This window comes from Eurosta solidaginis, chromosome 4 (genome assembly GCF_040869045.1).
Source record: "Eurosta solidaginis isolate ZX-2024a chromosome 4, ASM4086904v1, whole genome shotgun sequence".
NCBI classification, from domain to species: Eukaryota; Metazoa; Arthropoda; class Insecta; order Diptera; family Tephritidae; genus Eurosta; species Eurosta solidaginis.
Genome location: NC_090322.1, coordinates 166,092,723 through 166,114,583, shown reverse-complemented (window position 1 = coordinate 166,114,583; position 21,861 = coordinate 166,092,723). Strand labels below are relative to the sequence as shown.

The following is a 21,861-nucleotide window of genomic DNA, read 5'->3' as shown; positions in this document are numbered from 1 at the left end:
CGGAGTGATCAGAAGAACATAGAACATACAACAAACAAATTGAAGTATGTATGTCGTGCGCTTGAAAAAATTCCGCGCAATAAAAAGCTTAAGGCAACGGCTGCCACCAATGCCGAAGCTCAAACAAAGAAAGGACATTCGTTGCACACTTCGATTGCGAATTGCGCGCATACATACCCAAGTGTTAGACGGACAGTTAACAGGTTCGATGCAGGCTTGCCAGGAGAAGAATTTTAGTACAATTGACAGACTAATGCTGTTGACATGTGTGCCGCTTCGTCCCTCAACGTGTTTTCGTACAATGAGCGTGTGTTGGTAATTGAGCAATATTGACCAATATATGAGATCTGTCTATTTTTTACAAAGTGCGCGCCAAACATATATACATTTTCATATGTAACTGCTGCATTCATTTACTCACTCACTCGCACACTCAGTTTCGGTGTAGGGCGCAGTGGACGCTGGTGTGTAGAACAATCTAATGCTATGCAGCGCGCGCCCCTAAACTGCACCATCTATGTGAAAAAGTTTAGCTGAGTTCTATTCCATATTCAAATTGTAATCATTTAATTCTGTGCCTTCGACTTTTGGTCACATCATACAGCGGCAGGCGCATAATGAATGTGCACGTATTCTCAAACGCAAGTTAGGCATTTATTTTACGTTTAATATTGTATTATCGCGCTACGTCATCACTGTATGTATTAGATATTAACAGCGTACATCTAAACAACGCGCAACGCACGATGCAACTTTTCTAGGCAGTGGCGCGTTATCGTATCAAAGCGCCAGCAGTATGCTGACGATGCGCTCACTCATAGTAACGCGTCACTTGACATTTTCCTTTTTTTTTTTTTTTTTGCTAAATTTGCCTCAAATGCGTTCTTGCTATTTAGCGACTTTCTTCTGAGCGCATGCCAGGCGCTGCTACAGTATTTTGATGTCGCTGCCGCTGCTGCTGCTGCTATTTCAATTTTGGTTGTTGGGTGTCGTTAGCGCGCCTGTTGTGTGGTGGTAATTGTGATGGTGGCTTTGCGCCAACACAGCCAACAACTAAACGACCAAACAGCCAAAAGTCATTCGCAACCACATCGTAGTTGTTTGAAATTTTGCTGCCGCATTCGCAATCACAATCGCATTGGTGTCGGTGTCGGGCGGTGATTTTGCTGTTCTCGCTGACGGAAATGCAATCGACATAAACGCGTCTGCTTCAAGATATTTACGAGTTTTACGAATTAAGTGTTTTACATTTTTGGCAATTTATGTGAATTGCTTGTTCTTGTCGTTTTTTGTAGTATACCGTGATTTGTTAGTTGTTTATTTTGAATTTTTTGGCAAACATTCTTGTTTGCGTTTAATATTTTTTTAATTTGTTGCTACGCGGCGGTGCGGGCGTTTACTAATTTTGGGTGATGGGCGAACAGTTCTCGTGTTGTGTCTTCAAAATGTAAGGTGGATTTTTGAAAAATATTAAACAAAAAAAAAAAAAAAAATAACAATAATTGAAAAAATGTATAGAAGTTTTGTGTTGTAAAATTATTTTTATTTCAAGTACAAAATTGTATAAAAAATTAAAAATAACGAGTCAAATGAAGAAAAATGCGTCAATAAAGAACATTTGGTAGTTTGCATAATAGTTTAAGTAATTAGGCTTTCGGAAATAGTTTTTGAAGAGGAAATATTAATAATAATAGGAAAATATGGAAAATACCGGGTATATCCTAAACATATATTTTCTAATGTAGACTCAAAAAAATTCTTAAAAAAAGGAACAACTAGGCATTTATATTCTTTTAAAACCATATTTTTTTTCTAAAAATAAAAGAAATATTAAAAAAAATTATTTCCGCTTCCATATTTTTTTGTTTGAAGAAATTGTTTTTGAGCGTATCAAAAAAAAAAAAAAAAAATTTAATTTAAAATAAAGCATAAAACGCATTATAAGAAAAATATCTGGTGATTATTGTGAAGTGATGTATTCACCGTTTTGAAAATAATGTGGGCGATGTTCTTCTAAAAAGTTAAAGTTGATCAAGTCGAGAAAATTTTCGGATCATTTTTGGATGGGTTTCGAAAGCATTAACGGCGATTATGGGGACTTTTCTGTAGTAATTTCGAGACTATTTTAGGATAAACTCTTTCAAAAATATTTTTGGTTACCTTTGAAAGAACAAAACATGGCGCCCCCAGTGTTCAGCACACAGTCCATAAAAAATGTTTCTATAAAAAACTTCGCAGAAAAAATGCATCGACATAGAAAAAAGTATACATATATTTCAAAACCAAATCTAGGAATATTGCTAAAATGATGACGGTTTTTGGATATCCGAAAGTTATTTACATTCTGTATCGTAATTTGAAGTGAGTATTTGTGGTACGTTAGGTTAGGTTGAACTGACTAGGTTATGAGGACCTTACTACTATTACTTTACTTACTCCGTCCTCTTGACAAATATTAGAAGCTTTCTAGTGGACCGTGCCACTTGCTGCTTCTAGATCTGGCAGCTGTATTACTCCTAATAACTGGATTCTGGAGCCGGCCACCGTGGTGTGATGGTAGCGTGCTCCGCCTGTCACACCGTATGCCCTGGGTTCGCACCCCGGGCGAAGCAACATCAAAATTTTAGAAATAAGGTTTTTCAATTAGAAGAAAATTGTTCTAAGCGGGGTCGCCTCTCGGCAGTGTTTGGCAAGCGCTCCGGGTGTATTTCTGCCATGAAAAGCTCTCAGTGAAAACTCATCTGCCTTGCAGATGCCGTTCGGAGTCAGCATAAAATATGTAGGTCCCGTCCGGCCAATTTGTAGGGAAAAGCAAGAGGAGCACGGCGCAAGTTGGAAGAGAAGCTCGGCCTTAGACCTCTTCGGAGGTTATCGCGCCTTACATTAATTTTTTTTTTATAACTGGAGTCTTAGTCTGGCAAGTGCAGGGTATGAGTACAAAACGTGGTCGATCGTTTCCTCCTGCAACCCGCACTTTCTACATCTGCTATCACTGACCAAACCTAATTTAAAGGCATGTAACGAAAAAAGGCAGTACCCGCTCAGAATATTCGTCATGAGTCTACATTACTCTTTTTTCAATGATAGGTGAAACTTTATTAGTCTAAGGTTTTAAGATCTACACATAATCTTCTATACTTAACAGTCCCGCGCTTGAGTCCACGCCATTCTCGCTTGGTCGATCATGTGCACGGTCTCTTAATTTCGTCCAATCTAATTCGGATGTCAACGGAACAAGCTTCAAGGAATGTGCCCTTTTTGTCTAGTTCAGTATTTGGGGTAGGTTGTGAATTCTTTGAATTTTGAGCAGATTGTCTTAAAAATGTGGCGCGTTTTCTTTAACTTTATGCCTAATATTAGAATAAAATGTAAAACAATTCCTCCAAAGTAGTGAAAATTAAAAGAAAAACAATATTTTATTTCAAAAATGAACGCCATTGTTAATAAATATCGATTCGAAATGGCGCAGCCACTGACCCAAACTGTTAGTCCTATTATAATAAAATTCTTTGAAAAAAAAAAATTATTTACCGGACTTCTATTTTTTAAGTCCGAAAATTTCCGTTAAATCCAGTCTTTTATTTTTTAAATACAGAATATAAGTGCGGCCATTAACTATGGTTTAAAATCTAGATATTTTGGAGAATCGATTGGTAAAAAAATCTTTTCATTTGCATTAGCCGATCCGTAGTTATAGGGCCGCACTTTTATTCGTCCTTAAGAAATAAAAGTCCGGATTTTAGTTTTATTTTACGAGTTTTTTGAAAAAAAAAAATTAGTAAATTTAAAAGGATGCATGAATCGTCATGAAAATTTTGTGAGGATGCCTGGGATCCCGTAAACATTCCCATAAACCACTTTTTGGACTTCTTCGAACAAAAAAATACTATTAAAATGGATTTTCTGAGCGAAGAACTTCGTCTTCAATTTCAAACAAGAAATCCAACGGCGAATAATGCTTGCCAACGTGTATTACCTTGGACCAATTTGGTGGACAAGTAAAAAGGGCTTTCGCCGCTCAAAACTTACACTTTGTAAGCCCTTCATCATCGTTGAGCCTAAATATTCCAATATACCTCAAGAAGTCTTGAAAATAGCCCAGACTAGTCTTGAATAAGCCCCGAACTGACCATAAATTCATTCTGAGAACAGCCCTCAAATAAAAGATTGTTTTTTTTTGTAATAATACTATAGCCAGTTTTGGTACTTTTTTTTAAAGAGCTTATCCTTTTCGTCCGGGAAATTCAGTAGGCAAAATACTTCTGTCTCCTTTAAATATTTTCGCTGTTACGAGCAGCCATTAATTTTTAGAAATTGGTTCCCATAAAATACATTCAACAAACATATATATTTATAATCATTCATTATATCAGCGTGTTAAAAAGAAAAAAAAAAACAAAAAAATATTAGCAATCAACGACCTTAAAATTTCAAAGACTAATATTTTCAATGTTGGTGTAGATCAGTGGCCACCAAAGTTGAAACTGTGGCTGTGTTGGTACGCTTAAAATCATCGTAGTTGTAGTGTTTTAGTGATTGATTAACGAGCAACGAGGCAAGATATATGAACGCATATTTATTAACACTTGAGTTTAACAAAAAAATTAACTCATAACATATTGCTAATAAGCGTGTGTTTGCAAAATGTGAATGTTTTTTCAAATGCTCATATAAAAAATTCTGGTTTATCTGCTTAAAACTATAAACAAATGCTAATTTTCGAAACTTGTAATTTATTTAAAATAAAAAGTTAAAAACTAATGATAATACATTTTTCGTTTTGAATATTTTGTAATTTTTAATATCAAACGAAAACACTTTTTATGCAATTTCATCATTTTCTTCCAATTTGTGGTGGTCTATATATTTTACTGCTTTGTACGGCCTTTCTGAATAGCATCTGAAAGGCAGATAAGTTTTTGCTAAAAAGTTTTTCATGCAAGAAATACAATCGTATGGCTTGGCAAATAACCGCCAAAAGACGGCTCCGTTTAGAAAAACTGTTTGCTAATATATTTGATGCTAATCTTCCGCTTCTTGAACTTAACACAACCCATAAGCTCACCGATCACTAACTCCTCCCCCATAACGCCACTGCTATTTATACCTTTCATGAACATGAAATGGTATATTAACTTTGGTCCGATGTTTGTAACGTTGAGAAATATAGAAGATAGACTCACCATAAAGTATACCGAATCGATCAGGGCGACGAACTGAGTTGATATAGCCATGTCTGTCTGTCCGTCCGTCTGTCTGTTTGAACGCAAACTTGTCCCTCAAATTTTGAGATATCTCAATGAAATTTGGCACAAGGATGTATTTTTGTATTATATTAGACATTTGTCGGATCCGGTAGGATCGGACCACTATAACATATATCTTCCATACAACCGATCATTCAGATATGACGATTTTGGTCATTCCTGCCGCAATTTAAAAAGTATAAACTTGAAACTCGGTAATACATATTCTAACATATCATAGAAGTTATCCTGAAAAAATCACTTTGATCGGAGCTATATATAGTTATATCCCATACAACCGATCGTTCAGATAGAAAGATTTTTGGCAATTTCTCCCTTATTTTCCAATATAAAAACGTTAAACTTGGTGATATATATTCTAATATATCATAGAAGATTTCATGAAAAAATCATTGCAATCGGAGCTATATAATAATAATAATAATAATAATAATAATAATAATAATAATAATAATAATAATAAACCCAATGGATTTATACCCCCCAAAGCCCGCCCAACCGACTAGTATAAGGTGGAAGATTATATGCAGAGTCCCAATGAAAATTTCTTAAAGAAAAAAGTAAAAATTGCCTCTGTATTGACTCAAGCCTATCTGTATGAAATTGATATCGCGGATTCCAAACTACTGATCCGTATTCTAGTATCGGTCTAACTAATGTGGTAAAAAGGGCTTTGGTTACATAAGTGTCACTAAATTCTTTAGACCATCTCTTCACGAATGATAGAACACCTCTAACCTTATAGAATATATATCCCATACAACCTATCGTTCAGATAGAAAGGTTTTGGCAATTTCTCCCTTAATTTCCAATATAAAAACGTGAAACTTGGTGAGATATATTCTAATATATCATAGAAGATTTCCTGTAAAAATAATTTCGATCTGAGCTATATATCCCATACAACCGATCGTTCAGATAAGGGGGTTTTGTGCCATTTTTTATTTTATATTTATCTTAAAAATCGTTTAGGTATGTACATCTGTTCACTATTTATTTCTCATCTTATACATCCGATTATTTGGAGATTACGAAAGCGATAAACTTAATGTTCAGCCCATGAATGAAAGATATGAAGTCTTCGGCACAGCCGAAGACATTCCCGTCCTTACTTGTTTTATGTTAAGCAAATAATTTTCTCGCCGATTAGCCGAGGTATTAATAAATATGCAGTTCGGTAGATATTGAATTGGGAAGTGCAACGGCAGTCAAATTTCTGAGTTTTTAGGTAGCTCCCTTTTGATCTAGGTGTGCGATATATCGTTACATGAATGTAGGTCTAGATATAAAATGATTAGTCTTGAATAACATATTGTCACGCCTACTACCAAAAATATATACTCGACGTTTTTTTGATTTGAAGAAAGTGCACTTGATTTGAAGAAAATATCATTTAATTAAAAAAAAGTTTATTTGATTTATTAAAAGTTTCATTTGATTTGAGGAATGTTTCATTTGAATTGATAAAAGTTGCATTTCATTTAAAAAAGACCTTATTTGAATTGAAAAAAGTTTCATTTGTCTTAAAAAGTTTTATTTGACTGAAGAAACTTGCTGAAACTTTTCATATGCTTAGAAAAAAAGTTTTTTTGATTTTAAAACAAAGTTTGATTTCATTCATTTCATTTAATTTGAAAAAATTTTCTTGATTTATTTACAGTTTATTTGTTTTGAAATTTGACTTAAAAAATGTTGTATTTGACTTGAGAAAAGTTGCATTTGATTTCAAAAAAAGGGCTTCACATTTTGAAAATTCTGTGAATATATATATATAAACAACTTCTTTATAAATAATTTAGAATAAGGAGACATTTAAGGATTCTAATAATGTAAATTGTTCAAGATCGTAAACTTCAACAAGTCTTGTCTGAAAAGCTTTTGCATAGAGTCAATCGTCTCTGCGGTACAGAGGGGCGGTGCCTCTGCCATTTTTTGAAATTTTCTTAGTTGATCCAAATAAAAAAATTATGCGAATTTGTTTCATAAATCATGGATTTAGGATAATGCAAGTGTAATTTAGACATCGCCTTCGGATGTAACGCAGAAACGGTTGACCCTATGGACATTTTTTTAGACAAGACTTGTTAAGTATATTGTAGTGTAAAACTATATTGCAGACGAAAATCGCGACATAGTTTTAGAAAATTAGATAATTGGGTAAAATTATTTTTTTTTTGTATCGCTAATCTTTGCCACATCTTAATTTTGATTCTGGGGGGACATGTAGGAGCTTAAAGCGTTTTATAAACTTATTTATTAAAACTTATGTACGACAGCCGTTCAAAATCGTATAGACGACATAAATTTGAGGGTCATGAGCAGCGGTGGGCACCACTAAAATTGTTGGATTGATTTAAGAAGAAAGAAAAGGTTTCGGTGGATTAAAGATTCCGAGAAATTTTGCATCCGCACAATTTATATTTTATTAAAAAAAAAAAATTTCTCACAACGAGGCTCACTTTTTCATGAAAAATCTCTGAAAAGCTCAGTTTTATAAAAATTTTTGAAAAAAAAAAAAAACAAAATTCAATTTACATTGTTAATCTCAAATTTTAAAGAGTTCAAAAAAAATTTTTCAGTTTTCAAAGAAGAACTTATCCCAACTAGCACAGAAACTTAATATAGTCAAAATTTTGTTTAATGATATAACTAATTTTTCCCTTTCACACAGAGTTACTTGCTTCATTAACGAACATCAGTCAGCGGCCCCAATTATGAAAATAGTTGTAGTGGATAGCAACCATTCCCTCACTTTAAAGACAATCAAAATAAAATACATGTTCCACCTATCAAAATATGTGCCTATTTATTAAAATTACGTATTCTTCCATTTTTTTCTCTTTATATTAAATTATTGAAAATATGAAAACAGACCAGATTTTTTCCCCAATAGGCATTCAATAAAGCACTAATGAGATAATTAAGACTTTGTGTGCTGTATGGAAAATTGAGTTCACAATAAGGGCTTTAATGTAGAAAAATTGACTAAGTATTTCATTAAGCCTCTGTGTGAAATTAGCGTCAAGATTTCTCGAATTTCTACAACAAAAAAAAAAAAAAAAATCTCGAGAGAATTCCAAAATACTCGTAAAGCTCGCGAGCTTCTCGACCTTCAATTCTTTACTCCAAAGTTAATTCATTTGCATGGCAAAACACTGAAATCATAAGAACCGTTTCAGCAAATGGAATTCAATTGTTTCATTTTAATACAGAATTGAAATATTTTCGAAGTTTAACAAAAGCGTTTTTGGCATTTAACAAGAGTTTCATAATCATTTTCAATTTTAAGTTGTTTCCATGGTTTCCAATATAAAACAGGATTAAAACATAGCATAGAACACCTTGTGAACTACCTAACTATTTTCGTAAACATTTCTCAAAACATCATAAAATAAAGCAAAATATTTACATTAATGAGCCACTCAATGTTTATGACATTTGCAGCGAAACAAACAACAACAAAAGAGCGTAACAACGTAAAAGCAGCTGATTACCACCTACCTAATGCACTTGCCACCAACCATTACCACCAACACCTACACAACACTATCACTCAATTTCTCACACCATTTTGCTCGCTCTACCACAAAAGCACTGCGCTTCAAAAAAAAAAAAAATGTATAAAATAAAACAAAATTAAAATAAATAAATAGCTGAGGGAGGAAGGACTTCTGCACAACGCAAGTAAACCGCCGGCAAACATGATGCAATTGCAATGCGTTGCAAATAGAAAATGTTGCAGGCAAACGTTTTTGCTGCTTGTTGCCTTTGCTGTTGCATGCTTTTTTTTATATGCCACATGCATTGCTCTTAGCCAAGTCAACAGCAAAACAGGTTCTCTTACATTCTTTCAACTGCTCTTATGTGCGCTCTTCTACTGCTTAGTCCAGTGCTTAAGAACCTTGTTGCAAACAACACTAAACAAAATTAAGGTCCGTTGCTGCAACATGACAAACGCAAATAAACTAAAGTTTGCCAAGTTATTGAGTAACTTTTTTATGTATTGGCTACCTTGAGTGCGTTGCGTTTGACAAAACATGCAATGTGAGCGCCTGCTGCTTCCAAGCGCTTGCCACAAACGTCGTCTTACTAAGTTTGAGCTACTGCAATTGCTATTTGTTATTATTATTGTAATTACGTTGCTCACTCAAACTTGACTAAACTTTTTGGCTCTTCTTTGATCAGTTTTGCGTATTTTCTTTACTGCTTGACGACTTAGTGTAGGTTCGAAGGGTTTTTCGGTGTTGCAAGTGTGTTGTGTGTGTGTGAGTGTTTATGAATGTATAGATGCGTCGCAACTGACGTATTTCGCGACTCTGGCTCTAACAGAGATTTTGCATGCGATGCCACTGCAGTTCTTGCAGATACCTTCGTACGTTTGTTTGGCTTGCACCGGCGAAAAATTAAATTTTGGTTGCGCGCGTGTGTTGTTGTACTCATTCGCCGGACAAGTGCAGCACATACAACACATTTACAAAAAAAAAAAAAACAAATAAAAAACAAAAAATATACAAAATTAACAAAAAAAAAACATTACATATTAATAAAAAAAATATTTTATTGAGTTGCATAAAACGTAAGCAAGAAAAATTTTAAAAACATAATTCGCCAACAAAATCGTGTAGTAAAAATTCATTCGCATACGCGCTGTGAAATAATTCGTGTTTAATCTATTTATACCCATTCATTAAATATTATAAACAAAAAATTGTATTTCAAACAAATTTTTTAACAAAAAAATGTTTTCTACACCGTTTAACGTGAAAGCTGCTAAAGCTGCTTTGCCTGCTCATACCGCCGCTAAAACGTCAATTCACAAAAAGCACGCATGCAGTGCAGCGCCGCGAAGCACACTAAAAATTTAAAAATTTGTTGAAAAATTTAAGTAATTAAAAAAATAGCTGAAATCGAAATTTTTGGTGGTTTCATTTTTTCTCCTGTGTTTGTGTGATTGCATTTCTTCTGCCAGCTAGTTTTTAGGCGCAAACGCTTGCTGCAAAGTAGGCGTGTTTTATTTATGAAAATCTGATGCCATATCATTTTTTTTAATTAACTTGCCTACAGGAACACAATTGAAATTTGAGTGCAAACTTTGCAGGTACAACCCCAACAGCGATTTGCTGTACTAATTCTTTGAAGCAATAGCAAAACTAGCTTCGAAATTAAGGCGAGTCCGCTTAGTTTGTATTAAATTTTAAAAGTGTTTGTTCGCGCGATTAAAAATTTTTTTTTTTACTGTCCATAATGAAACATAATGTAGAAAAACCGATGAAAGAATAAAATTTTCGTTCGAAAAAAAAAATAATTTTTACCGTCTAGAATGAAGATAAGGAAGAAAAACAGCAAAAAACCCCCAAAACAAAATTCGCAAAATTTTTTATTGTAATTTCGGCACAAACAGCCCACATTTTTTGATTATATTGGAATTGTTGTTTCTCGGTCTGGTATTTAACAAAAAAATGCAATTACAGATTTATCATAACAATATTAATCACAAACTTTTATTATGAAGGCCCTCAGCACGATTATGAATCCAACATTTGGAAAACCCATTTTTTGTTTAAATAAAGTATACGACTACCAAAAAATTTTTTCAAGCTATTTTATTGGAGAAAGAAAAATTTACAAAAAATGTTTTTTTATTCATACATGAGTTTATATTTTATGAAGTGGCTGTTCGTTTTTTGATTCTTACGAAATAGAGAATAACAGTTATAAAAACTGTATTAGATCTAAAATTCCAGCGCAGCAATTTCTGGTTGAAAACGAAAAGATGCGAAAAGAAATAATAAAAAATGGAAATTTAGTACAAAAAAATATATATATACAGCAGTTTCTTGATTTAACGAACACCATCGTTGCAGGGTTTGTTCGTAAAATCAATTTTTTCGTAAAATAGAGTACCATAACTTTTTTCATATATTCTTGATTAAAGTAGCTAAAATAACCAGAGAAAGTACAAGTGTTTTTTAAAACTTGTGTTACTCAAATAACACATGCAAAAAAAAGAACAAAAAGAAAAAATTCATTTCAGAATGGTTATCACCGTATAACATACATATATATGTACATACATCTTGCATATTTTATCTTAGATGTGCCAAGAACCAGGAGTAAAGTTTTCGTTCCATTCTTGGAAACTCGCCACACTTAATTGTCATTCTGTTTTTTGAGTTTATATTTTCTGCATTTTTCAAAAGGTTTTCTTTTTTCTTCAAGATAGTTAAAACAGTATAAAGTTCTAAATTAAACAATTTGCAGAATTCAGAAACGCATGCTCCTTTGTTGAATTTATCAACAATTTTTTATTTATCCGCATTGTTTATTTTCTTCTACCACTTATTTTCACGTTTTTTATTAACACTTTAAACGTCACGCCACAAATGAAGAAAATATTCTTTACACATTAAACTTGCTCCCACGAATTGTGAATTGAATACTCTTTAAAGCAGTCTTATGTTTTTAATGAAAACTAATGGCTTTTAGTTATTATTTTTGTTTTCTTTTATGTGCAGCTTTGTTTACCTCTTTTTTATGATACAAAACACAAAATTTGTTAATTGTTCCTACAACCAAGTACTGTCGATGCACGTTTGCACGTACTATAAAGTACTCAATGTAAAAATTTTTAATGTTGGTAAAAACGAAATTTCGTAGAATCGATTGTTCGTAATATAAAGAAACTGCTGTAGTTAAAAAAAACCAGAAATTTCAGTATAAAAACTTCCGGGCTAATAGCTTCAAATATTTTGAAAAAAAAAAAAAAAAATTTAAAAAATTTTATAAATTATATTAAACCTAGACGCTTAAAAGTTTGAGTTCAAATCTGAATATTTTGTACATATATGTTGCACCAAACCAAATTTGGTTTAATATTTACACTTTACCGGTTTTCATAAAAACGATTGCTCAGGACTTATTTTCTAACCAGAAAAAGATAAAAAAAAGAAAAATTGTGCGGTCTGTGAGGTTTTAAGTTGATGTTCCTCTAATCAGCGTCGTTTGCTCAACCTACTGAGCTATTAAATTAAAAAAAAAAAATGTGAAAAATAATCATGGTTTGCATCATTTTCACTAGTAAAACTTTTTTTTTTGAGAATTTCAGCACCAAGTTTAAACTTGTTTATTTTGTTTTAAAACCAGAAATATATGCAAGTTTCTATTTTTTAGGTTTTCGTTTTAAACTTTTTGGTTTCATTGAAAACAGTTTTGAAAATTTAGACTTATTGCTTAGTAGTGTTTAAAATTTCAATCGAAAAAATTAAAAAAAAAACGAACAGAGTAGTACATTGGAAAATTTAAATCCAAGTGAAAAAAGTTTGAAAAACTGCCTTAACAACTGAGTTAAAATTTAGGCTAAAATTTCTTTTAAAACAATTTCCAAATTTTCGGCTTACCCTTGTGTTAAATTTAAAACTTAAATCGTTTAAAAAAAATAAAAAACTGAGTTAGAGGTTTCAAATCTAAGTGAAAAAATTTGAAAAATTGCTCAAATCGATGAATGATTTCAAATTTAGGCTCAAATTTCTAACCGTGTACTTCTGAACGTGTATCATGCAACCAATTGTGCAGAAAACTTGAAAAAAAAAAACTGACTGCCTCTTCTCTAAAAATCTGTGGTAATGTGCAAAAATAGCCAAACTTGAGTTATTCAGTTACACTCGGCACTGCGATTCATTACCACAAAATATTCGCCGGTTTTTGTTAGAAAAATGTGTGTTTTATAGTTCAAAAACTAAAAAGCTAAATTATGATTTCTACTTGCTAAAAACTGTAATAAGAACACATAAGCAAGACATATGTATTTTTGGAAATTGATTGAAAATTTGCGTTATAAAATTAGTATAAAAATCAAATAACAATTTTAACTCAGAAAAAAGTTCCCCAGTTATAAAAACCTAGGCCGACATTTTTTTCTGTAATTTGTGTTCCTTGTTTTTTTCTATGTTATGCGTGCCGTGATCGAAATAATTTTTTTTTAATCGCAATCGCTCTAAACGGCATATATAATTAGAGAAATATGTGAAATAGTGACTACGACTACTTATTGAATGTATAATCCACTATCGTTTTTACGAACAATTTAACGAATACATATCTATAGTTTGAGTGAAATTGTTTTTCCATACGTGATCGTATAACACGATAAGGGCGCAGGTTTCCCTGTTCTTAGACAAGTTTTATTGTTTTGTGGACGAAATTTCTATGGCGAAAAAATTCTTTCCATTTGGGAAGAAAACTTATTTGAGTGTAAAATACTTATATTTACTTATATTGAGTGGATGAATTTCAAGTGCACATCGAACATCTCGGTTCGAATCGTGAGTTCCGTTATCGAATCGGCAATCGTATAGAGTAAATTTACGTTAATGATCGCCAATATTGGTATTGTGACATACGTTCACATATGTACGTTTGACAGAGTGTAATAGATTCGATGAACTAATGACAAATTATGACATTTTGTATTCACGAACATAAAGAATTTAAAATTATTTTTGTTATTTAAATTTTATTTATATTCAGAGCCCGTATCGGGTTATACTATCACGTATAGAAACCCATTTTCACTCAAACGATAAATACGAAACTGTCAAACTACTTAATAATAATCTGTGGATCTAATGTGTGCGTATTATCTCCAGCTCATCTATGTTGCAAATCTGATTCACCATTTAAGAGCTATTTGGACTTAAAAAATACGGGCCCAGATAATGACTTTAACATGCATTAAGCTTTTGAAAAAACTATAACCGACTTTGACTGTTATTCCACGTTTTCGCAGATATAAACTATTGCTAACTTCAAAATCTTATAAATACTATTTGCACTAAACCACTAATTAACAAAAGAAAAAAAAAAAAAAATGTTTTCCAAAATAATAGTAACAATAATAGTAATCATTTAAATAGTTTTTCCTAATAAAGGAGCCAAAAATCTTGCATCTAATACTCAAGTTTTCTTATTGAGCTCGATAAATTATAAAAAGCAAATTTTTAAAATTATAATTATAAAAATATGACATAGATAGATTCCACTGGCTCATTTTTAAATTTATTTGACATTGTTTGTTTATTTATGTTATGGCTGATAAATTAAAAACGAAAACTAAAGTTTTTTCTTACTCTCCTACAAATATCGATATTTTTTTTTTAACATCTTCATCAGGGAGTCTGATTAATTTTAATAAAACACAAAAAAAAACATTAAAAAAGTATTAATAATCAGCATCAAGCAACACCACTGCTTTCAACACTTCACTTATAATCAATATAATAAAATTTCAGTTTCACTGTAAGGGTATTTTCTCTATATAGAAACTATAGAAAACGTAGACATTTTTTCATTTGAATGTGAACAATTTTTTACACGCAACAACAAATTGCATTTTGAAAATGTTCTACAGTTTCTAAATTTTCTATACTCAAACGCAGTATATTTGAGGAAAAAAAAAAAGAAATAAATGTGACAAGAATGTTAAAAAAGAACTTTTGATGAAAAAAAACAGTAATTTTTTGTGCGCGGGACTTTTGTAAACTTTTTTAATGCATATAGTATAAATGTTTGTGTATAACATTTAGTATCAAACGCAGGATCTGGGTCGTATTACGTTTTACGATCCGTGATCGAAACTCATTTTTTAAATCGCAAAAGCTTTAAAATGCACTCATTAGATCCTTATCATAATTTGTAGAAATAGTTTGACAATTATATAGTGTTGTATATTTGGTCTTGTTAGAAAACGTGGAATATTTTCTAAGTTACTACGCTTTCTATGTCAATTCCTAGACCGACAGAATTGGCCTTGCAAAAAATAAAAAATTCAAATCTTTCGGCAAAAGTCAAGTGCGCACTTCTATCTATTGAATTAATACCTAATTTGCTGACAGCCATGTTTTTTGGGAGCTTTATATGTAGTTACATAAATATTTCCTAAGTTTTCTCAATGTTTTAAGTTCAAATAAACTTCCTAAATTTTTTCAATGTTTTAAGAATTCATGAGCTATTTAATTAATTTATTTTTTTCTTTCTTGTTTATTAGGGGAAAACATAAAATAATTTAACTGGTATACAACGATGGTATCATTCGAAAGCTTCCACGTAATCCTCTTTGTGTAATCTCGTAATGTTATTTTTCAGTTATTTCACCGAGCTTCGAACCTAGGATAACTTTTCGAAACTTCTAAGATAATGTACTCACAAGTGGCTCATATCTCTGAAGAGAGAAGATTAAGGTTCATGCTGGGCATACTAACTGGACACTGCCTTCTGGCAACACATGCTTATAAGTTAGGCCTCGGCAGTAACAACAGTTTTTAAGAAGTACGGGCTGCAGGATGAAAAGGTTGAGTACATTCTGTGTTCGTATTCTAAATTGACCGTTTCTACAGTCAAAACATCATAAAAAATAAGCTATAGCTTTTTTAACTGTCACTGTAAAAATACTAACGAAAACTGTTAAAATGACAGACTTCCCTCAAAATTTGATATATTCCTATTTATCTAACAGAGTAAATTTTGTTGTCATTGATAATGTAAGATCATCACCATACGTAGCAACCTCAGGTGTGTCACAGGGAAGTATCCTAAGTCCTCTTATTTTTATTCTTTTTATAAATGACGTGAGTGTTTGTTTCAAGCAATGCAGTTATCTCCTCTACGCTGATGACTTAAAAATATTTTTCAAAATTAAGAATGAGTCCGATGCTCTCACTCTTCAATCAGAGTTAAATAATTTTAATGGCTGGTGCTGTAAAAATATGCTTGCACTTAATGCCAACAAGTGTTACTGCGTAACGTACTCAAAATTATATAATAAGTTGATTTCAACTTATTACGTCAGTGATATGCCTTTAGTTAGGGTGCACAAAATCCGAGATCTGGGTATTGTATTCGACTCATCGTTTACATTTACTGAGCATCTAAATTTTATAATCCCCAAGGCATATTCCCTATTGGCTTTTATTAAGAGAAATTGATCTGAGTTTAAGGACCCATATACTAAAAAGCTATTGAACAATGCCTTTGTACAATCTAGACTTGAATATGGTTCCATAATATGGAGTCCCTATTATGAGGTACATAAGAAAAGGATTGAACGTGTACAAAAAATATTTATGAAATACTGTTTATCTGATATAATATTTGATTTGCCCCTCCCCTCATATATCTCAAGGTGTAGGCTAATAAATATGCATACGTTAGAGAGTAGAAGGGTTATCTCATCGATAATATTTATCTACGACATTATTAATGGCAATATCGATTGTCCCATGGTTTTGGAGTCTTTGAACTTTTACGTTCCATCACGGAATTTGCGGCAAAATGACATGTTTTCTATTGACCAGTTTAAGTCTAATTATGCTCTAAATGGGCCGATCACACGCGCTCTAATTGCCATCAGCTCAATAAACAATGATCATTTTATTGATTTTTCCGTATCACGATTTTGTTTTAAAAATGTGTTATTCTCTATATTATGTTAATTTTTTAACACTTTCTACTTATATATAAGACATTTTTGTTAATCTAGTCTGTAAGATTATTGTAAATCATAAACTGAATAAATAAATATGAAATATGAAAATTAAAATAACAGTGAATGCTATTGATATGATAGAGATAGCCAAACTAGTTATATCCGTGGGTGTATATTTCTCTTTAAATAAGCTATTGCGTTTGCATAAGACTGATAGCTTTTCGAAATCAGTTATTTTAACAGAAAAATCTGTTATTTTAACACCAAAATCAGTCAGATTGATTATCTCTACTTTTTACAGAATTTTATTATTTTAAGACCAACAGTTTCTCTTCTGTTGAAAACCAAACAAAGTTGTTCTTTTGATAAAAAAAACTCGGTTGTATTAATGCGACCAATTTTACCGAACGTCTGTTAATTTATGAGCAACAAGCCCGACTTGTTGATATTATGAGCTATACTTTTTCGGTGTTTGTATGTTGCAAGCGGAACATTTTTAGCGCAAATATATAAAAAAGTGCTGAAAAAATAAGTATATATATATATAAGGCGCGATAACCTCCGAAGAGATTTTAGGCCTAGCTTTTCTTCCAAGTTGCGTCGTGCTTCTTTATATTTTTCCTACAAAATGCCCGGACGAGACCTACTTGTTTTATGCCGACCCGAACGGCATCTGCAGGCAGATGAGTTTTCGCTGAGAAGCTTTTCATGGCAGAAATACACTGGGGTTGCTTGCCAAATACTGCCGAGGGGCGAGCCCTCTTAGAAAAATGTTCTTCTAATTGCAAAAACTTGTTTCTTAAATTTTGATGTTGCTCTGCCCGGGGCGTGAACCCAGGATCTTCGGTGTGGTAAGCGGAGCACGCTACCATCAAACCACGGTGGCCGATGAGTGCCTTTGGCAGGGCTGAAATAGCCATAAAATTAGCCAGTATATCGATTCCTAGCAGCAATTTTTGTATAACCAACAAAAACGATTTTACATGAGAATATGTTTAAAGTATCGCGACATACTTAGTCCAAGTGACATAGTTCCAAGGAAGAAAGTTGAGATTATGTTATTTATAAGAGATGAGATAATCACATTTTTTTCTTACAATTTGGCCTTTCGGAAAGTGCCACCCACCTTGAAAACCTTCTTCTGAAGTAACTGTTACAGCTCAATATGCTTAAACTTTTCTCAGTTTTTCTTTAAAAACCAAAATTTTGTTATTGAAGCGAAATTATTAAAAACGAACAATTCAATGTTTTTTTAACAACAACAAAAAAAATACATAAAATATTACTGGAAAATAAAATATCACTAGAATCATGAAATAATTTCTAATAACTTTTTGAATATTAATTAAATTTTTTATTTTGCAGATAACTAAAAATGATTGAATATATAAAATCTAAATAAAAAAATTGCACACATAAAGCGTCACTTAAAGAAAATTCAAAATTCAAATACGACCCACTGTATTATTGAAAAAATTCACGAAAAATAAAGAAGTCACCCAAAAATGGAGCAAATAAAAGGGCTAAGGTTGTTTAAATGAAATTGTGTAAACAAGTGAAAACTAAGCAAAGAAAAACAAAATTCATGAAATTTTCAAACTGAAATCAAATTTTGTTGAACTATTACAAAGAAAAAAAAAAACCCCAAAAAAACTATTTCGATGAACTATTAAATAACTACGCTAGCCTTGTAACAAAATTTCAAATAAATCAAAAACCAACCAAAAAAATATAAATTTATGCAAACTGTGTTAAAAAAAAAATTTACCGCAAAAAATCTAAAAATTTGCGTACTGCTAACAACAGCAGAAATTAGCAATTAAAGCGATTTTTTGGCAAAAGGACGGATAAAAAAAAATTGGACGCCAACAATACAGACTTTATCTACTGTTTTGAGGGTTGTGGTTGTACAAAAAAAGAAAAAAATTAACGTTGAAAGCAAAAATTTTAACAAAACTCGACTTTTCATAAAATTGCAGAATTCTGGTGAGCAAAAAAAAAAAAAAAACGAACTACCAAACTAAAAGCAGTTGGTGCAATAAATTTTTGTGCGCATTAGAGGCAAATAAACAATACAAAATAATTCTTATAACATTTTTTGTTGTTGTTGTTAAAGTTTGCGTAGTTAAAAGAAAAAAACTGATTTTACAAAATAAAGTAAAAATACAATAAAATTGCAAAAACTGTTAAAATATATTTTCTAAAACAAAACTGCACTAAATCGTGTTATCAGCTTTTAATTTCATAATATTGATTAATTAAAACGCAACGGCACAGTTGTTTTGTTTATTGTTTGTGTTTAAGTTTGTATAAAAAGACATTTTTTGTTTAATGCCTCACCGCACGCACGGCTCTCTATCAATTACGATAACAAAAACTCAACAGAAAATTTTTGAACTTACACTTAATCTCAGAAACATCTGAATCAAATACGCCAAACTATTTGCTAATTATTTATGTGTTTGTGTGGGTGCGGCACGTGTGAGATAAATTTGCATTTCGATCATTTCATACAAATGGATTACAATTTTGATTCGCAATCTGGATATTATACAGTCGTAATAGTAGACAGCAACAAAAGCAGCTATATCAGTAGCAGAATTGATATAACAACAAATAAAACACCAGTTAAAACAATTGCATTAGACAATACAGTTCCCACTACGAACGTTTTAACAAAAGTTCGACTTACCGGAAGGAAACAAATATTGATTTGCTTTTGAGAAATGTTCTGCTTTATATGGTGAGTACGATAATTATTCTCATTTTCATAAATGCAATAGAGAGTGTAGTGTAGTGAAGTGACGAGATCATATGGACATCCAAACAATATTTAAAAATAAATAGTTGGATCGTCCTTATTTTTTGACTTTTAAAAAATTAACGGGGCACCCGTAAAATAAATGTTTACTCAAAAACAGCGATGGCGTGTATTTTTAAGTTTGTTTTTTTAAGGTTTTTAGAGGTTCCTACCGAAGGTCAAACTTAAAAAAAATCCTAGTAATAATTAATGGCAAAACAGGAAGAAAAAACGGAAATTAATTTTGTGATGTAGGTTATTCAAGGGGTCTGCTTATAATGTTAAAGGTAGTAGTTATTTTGGGACAAAAAAATCGTTGAAAGTTATATAAACGGTAAAATAAAAGTACCATTAAATTCCACCATACCATACAAAATTCAATCCTAGCGTCCACAAAATATTCTGTAAAAAAATTGAGAAAAATACTGAAATAGTTTCTTAGAATGGAGAATCGATTGAGATGGTGCCCTGCCAAAAAAAAAAAAAAAATCTGCACTCCTATAAGGACCACCCTATTATTTATATTACCACATTACACTTTTAACTTTTAATTCTACGAAAAATTTCTAAGTATCAGGACACAAGCGCAGCCTAGCAAACTAATCAATTATTTCCATTACTAGTAATTACGAGCATTACAAAAGTTTACATATATTATCTTTGTGCCCCAGTGAAAGTTATATTAGTCGTGTTTTTTTACATGTATATACAACTACATTCGCGGGTAAAAAAACGCTTATCATCACTTAGATAATTTTTAGGAGACCCATCTAGCGGAAATTATTGAAGACTCGCGGTAGTGGTAAATAACTCGCTATAAAACAGGTTGTACTGAATAGTGGAGACACCCACCCTGTTGGTGCTAGTTGCCATCATCCAGTGAGTTTTACAGGTCCGGCTCACGCTCAATTCTCACGGGAATGCTCTGGATCATTGAGAGACTTGAGAAGCAGATGTCGTGATATTTTCGCACACGTGAAATGTGATAGGCAGATGTCGCCGCTGTTTTTCATTTAACTCATACGGCGAAAGGCTAAGCAGCGACATATGTTTTTGAAAAAGTAGGTTTAGTAAAGGCAGCGTTGCCAAACTAAAGACAAGTAATTAACAAATTATCTGGTTCACAAATTGAACCAGACTTCTATCTGGATTTGTCTGGCTCAAATCGTTGTTGTTGCATTTACATGCATAATTATTTATCTGGCTCACGCTCTTTGCCACCGGATGATGGCTAGTGTATTACCTAAAACTGAATCTGTTGCGATGAATCGTGGAGAATGTAGAAAGGGGGAATTGTATAGAGATAAAATGTGATCTCTCTTGAGCAACCGAGTATCATGTATACTAAAATTTAGCAGTACTAATTTTCTGCGCAACAATTTCATAAGTGTAAATAAAGTTACACACTTGACAGTCCATATTAGGTTTAAGTGAAAATGTATATACATAAAAAACAGCTATTTTTATGCTTGCAGTAAGTTTGCTTCAACAATAAATTGATATGACGCGCTTTACCCATTAGAAGCTATTTAAAAATGTACCCGTTGGTTGTTTGTGTGTTTTTGTTATTGATATTAGAGAAAAATTTACAGATATAGTGGATAACAACAGTATAGAGTATGAATGTTTGAGATTTTGAGTTCAATACTCAGCTCCCGAAAAGCTAGCTGTTGAAAAAGTGAACCTCAGAAACTGTTAACAGTGCTTCGCCACATTCAATGGGCGCGACCACTCACAAATTGTCACCAGAGTGCTCTAATGAAATTCCAAGGAAACTGGCAGTTCCAACAAGGGTGCACTATAGAGAAATTGGTGTTAGAGGCGTAGGTTTCACACTAAAATTGAAAAGGTGTTTGGTGTCGTGGACACATCGCATGCAGGACATACTTTACGTATGCCGGAGTTGATCTTGGATAAGAAAGAGCTTAACCTGTTACAGTATCCAGAACGAAGTTGGGCTATATTGACTCCTATCTCCATTGATAGTGTGCCTTCTTCTTCTGCAAGAGTAGGATATTGTATATTAATAATAGGGTTTACCGTGCGAGTCCTGACAAAGACGTTGGGTTGGTAGATGCCGGATCTTATCTTGGTGCTTATGGAGATGTTCCCTTTGGTAATTATTATTGGTGTGTTATATTCATTCTGAAGTGAAATTTTTTTTTTCAGTTAGATTAGAAGAAAGAAAATTGTAAAGTCAACAGCTATAGCTAGTAACATAGATCTATTTCGAGGGTTGATAGAGCCCAAATAATTAAAATTGGTGCAAATATAATCTTATAGCCAGATTTTCGACATTAGTCTTCGCGTGATTA

General features: G+C 32.3%; 1 protein-coding gene across 15 annotated transcripts in view; it reads left to right on the top strand.

The window, feature by feature from the left end:
• LOC137250593 (uncharacterized) overlaps positions 1-21,861 on the top strand; it is an 856,443-nt gene that overhangs the window by 15,865 nt on the left and 818,717 nt on the right. For 10 of the 15 annotated variants that reach the window (XM_067783685.1, XM_067783688.1, XM_067783681.1 and 7 more), the window contains exon 2: positions 18,112-19,489. The gene's annotated coding sequence lies outside the window, so the exon portion shown is untranslated. Of the gene's footprint in view, positions 1-896; positions 1,453-1,485; positions 1,622-7,046; positions 9,844-15,417; positions 15,613-18,111; positions 19,490-21,861 lie in introns of those variants that run through there. The other 5 variants (XM_067783689.1, XM_067783680.1, XM_067783691.1 and 2 more) reach the window with 5 other exon arrangements.